Consider the following 4,005-nt stretch of genomic DNA (forward strand, 5'->3'; position numbering starts at 1 on the left):
TACTGTGTTTTGTAGCATTACATTTTGTAGCCACTGATTTGCTGCTGCTATGTTTTTATTTTGCCTTCCTTTTTCCCATCGCTATTTCGCCCACTTTTAATAGGCGAATTGCACATTTAACCCACTGAGCCACTTTGCGACCGAACAGATGTAGCTGGGAGTAAGTGTGCCGATCAAATGAGGATGATGTTTCGCAATATGTTCAGATCGATGTTGCTCATTAATTTACATTTGTATGCAATATGTATCATGTTTTCATCATGATATGTACAATATATATATGTATGTTCATACCTATTTATACAAATATGTTCATATTCCCACGGGGAAAATATATATGTACATATAACCTTACCAGATAATCCATGTTTTCTTTCAGATTTTAATACCAACATTGTCATCGTGATCACACGATTTGTAAAGATTAATACATTTTGGCAGTAACAGAGTGGTGTTGTCTGGAAATTCTTTTATTGAGCCGAACTTAAATTTCTAAACAATAACACTCTGTGACTGGCGAAATGTACAAATCGTGTGATACCTGCTTCCTACGAGCGACTGTTCTACATTCCGCGTACATACGTACCTTACTTGGTAAAGCAGCTTAGAAGTATGTCTGATACCAAACTTACATTCTAAATTCCTGCTCCCATAAGGCGGCTACGCCTTTTTTTAAATTATGGAGATTCGGCAGTAAAGTCGTAAGTAGGGACGTTCCGAGACCATCAAAGTATCGATACCTACTCAAATGAGTTTACTCAAATCCCTATTTCGATACTACTTATATGAGTGAACCGAATGTATCGATACCTACTTATATCGATAACTTTTCATCCTTTTATATGCAACAAAGCGAAAGTAATTTTCAGGCGTTATCTGTGACATACCTTTGCGACACCTGAGTGGTAGATCGACCTATCTCGGCAGCCAAACTGAAAGCGCCCTATCTGAAAAAACTTTTCAAAAGCACCCTATTCCAGAATTTGATTGAAAAACGCCTTATATCAGAAAACTTTTCAAGACCACCCTCTTTCAGAACTCGATACAAAAACGCCCTATCTCAAATATTTTCGATATATTTTCAGTTGAGGTATCGATATGTTTATTTGATCATTAGTAACATTAGAAGTAATACGATTATTTAGACAAAAAATTAAACCTTTGAAAGGTTCCCACAAAACGTTACGGCTACAAGGCATTGCTTGAACTTTGTAAAAATATGTATATCCCCTCTTTAGATTTTGGCGGTGCCATTGTTTAGATCAATTATTTTTCATAAAAGCGAAGCAATTATTTTCCATAGAAAATATATGACCGAAAGATATGGCACTTCCTCAAATCGATTCGATAGAAGTACTTTTATTTCGATACTAAGTAGGTATCAATGAATCGATTCAAGTAAAAAAAGTAGTTGGTATTGAAACAAAAGTATCGAGTACATACTCGTATTTACTTATATCGGAACATCCCTAGTCGTAGGAACGCCGGGTAGAGTGTTAGAGATTGTGGATGATACATACTCGTACATATATTAGGTATGTACATATGCATATACATATCCACGATTGAGAGAATACATAGGTTGCGCCGATCTCGGACCGCTATTCCTCTCTTAACGAATTTGACAGAATCGTTGTTTGCATGACGTCACACTTGTGCAACTTGTTTACGTTTTCCTTGCAACATTTTTTCTTCTTCATCCATTCTTGCTCACGTTTTGGCATTTCTCTCTCGCAATTGCACCAGTGTGACGTCACACAAAAGTTATTCTCAAAAATCCTCTCTGATCGGCGAATCTTGTATTCTATCATTCTTGATACATATCGACATCTGAGTGGAAGATCGACTTTTCTCGGCAACCAGTTCGAAAACGCCTATATTAGAAAACTTTTCAAGTACGCCACGCCCTATCTCTGAATATGGTTGAAGAACGCCCTATCTCATAACTACGGCGTTTTAAACCGAATTCTGACCTTATTAAACTTAATGTCGTTCTCGCAGTTTTGTTCCCAAGTACGCTTCAAAACCAAAACCGAATTATCTAAGAACAAAACCCTGTCGAACTTTTCCAAAGAGAATAAAATGCGAACAATACTTCCGGGAAAATTTCTAATAGAAAAAAATTGGGAACTAGGCTCAGGAAATTTCTGTTAGAAAACAAAACAGGAACAAATCTTCTCTAAACTATTAACGAAGAACGGAAAATTTTTCGCATAGCATTTAGTAGTTTGAAATTTTTGAATATTAAAATTAAATAAATAAAAAAAACTGAAAAACACGAACTTTTCCTGCACATAAAATGAAAAATTGTTCCATAAATGGACAGTTCACCCTAATGATAAAAGATCTGGAGGTTAAAATGATCCAGATTTGCCCTGGCTTAGAATTAACAAATTGGGTTCTCACCGAAACGATTTGTTATTTCAACAAGCAAACTCCCCCACGTTCTTAACGTTACATTCTCAAAACTTTTGTTCTCTAGCAGAACGTACGTCAGACTTTTGTTCTTATTTGATCCTCCTTAAAAACGCTCTCGATACTTTCGTTTTGATTTTGTTCACTCTGGAAACATTTCCGAAAGTTTCGTTCATTCTGTTCTTCTTGAGAACGTTCCCGAGAGTTTTGTTCGCATTTTTCCTCGTTCAAACAGCTCTCAATAGTTTTGTTCCCATTTGGTTCTTTGCGGGAACGTTCTTGGCAATACATGCCGTTCTCATGCAGTACTAAACCAAAACTGGAACGCGTTCTCGGTCCCTGTTAAAAATGCAACCAATTTTTGTCAAGTATCCAGCTTTTTAAATAGATTTCTTAGAAATTTTTGAGTATGCAGTTTGGTAGTGCATTTTCACGTATATAAAACAATTGTCAAACATACATACATATGTACATACATATTTCAATCGCAACAGTTACTGAGCTGTTGCACCTTCTGAACGTGCCTAATATGAAGCGTTAAATTTTACTAAAACAGATTTGATTTTTCTTTAATATTTTTTTACAATTTTGGAACTTGAATTTATATGAGTTTTTTATGGAATAAAATATATTTTTATAAAAATAATAAAATTAATAGCAAGTAGATAGTCGAAACTTATGAATATTAGGTGACCTTATCTTTATGAAAGACACTAAATATATATTCGATAATTTCTAGGTACTACACATGGGTATCAAGGTACAATACTAGAAAATCCTATTCGAAGATATTTTGAGTTAAAGGTTTTAAGCAGCTTTTCTGAATTCAATGACTAATACCACTGACAGACGACAGCCTTCATGCGCTTCATTGAACACCCAAATGTGCTTACGATTTTACACTTGCATATGAAACGTTTATGCATTTAGCAATCAGCTGAGTATTTATGCATGTTTGTACATACCTATTTTCTTGCATAATTTATTCATTTAAAAATGTATAAAAAGTGAATAATATGATTGCCATCTTTTATATGGGGGGGAGAGTAGTGTTCATTTTATGAACAACTACAAGAATTCCTACATACATATGTATGTACATACTCAGACAAAATTAAATACATACATATTTCTTTTACACATTTAAATGCATTTATTAATAAATTAATGTATTTTCGCTTTCTTTTCAGAACAGTTGCTTAGGACCACTAATCAACAAACTGGGTACCTAATCTCCCCAGTATGCAGTATTTTACTAACACCAGAATGTGAGTTTTAAACAAGAAATTGTAAGATTCAACTTTTTTATCTTTTATCAACAAAAATTTCCGGAAATTTATTATTATTATTTTTTTAAGAATTAGGAGCTATTTAAAAGTTAAATATGTACATATGCATAAAAAGGCTGTATATAGTAGATGTTTTAGTTGAAAAATGTAAATAAACAGGTCTATAAAGGTTAGGCGACCGTCCTAGAAAGGCAACTCTTAGGCTAAGGTCAGTGCTCGTTAAATATATAAATTATAAAAAAAAACTAAGAGGCTAAAATGCAATATATTTGCTTACTTACATTCATATGTGCAGAAACAT

This window comes from Rhagoletis pomonella, unplaced genomic scaffold, assembly GCF_013731165.1.
Source record: "Rhagoletis pomonella isolate Grant_MI unplaced genomic scaffold, Rhpom_1.0 Rhpom_scaffold_00007, whole genome shotgun sequence".
Lineage (NCBI taxonomy): Eukaryota > Metazoa > Arthropoda > Insecta > Diptera > Tephritidae > Rhagoletis > Rhagoletis pomonella.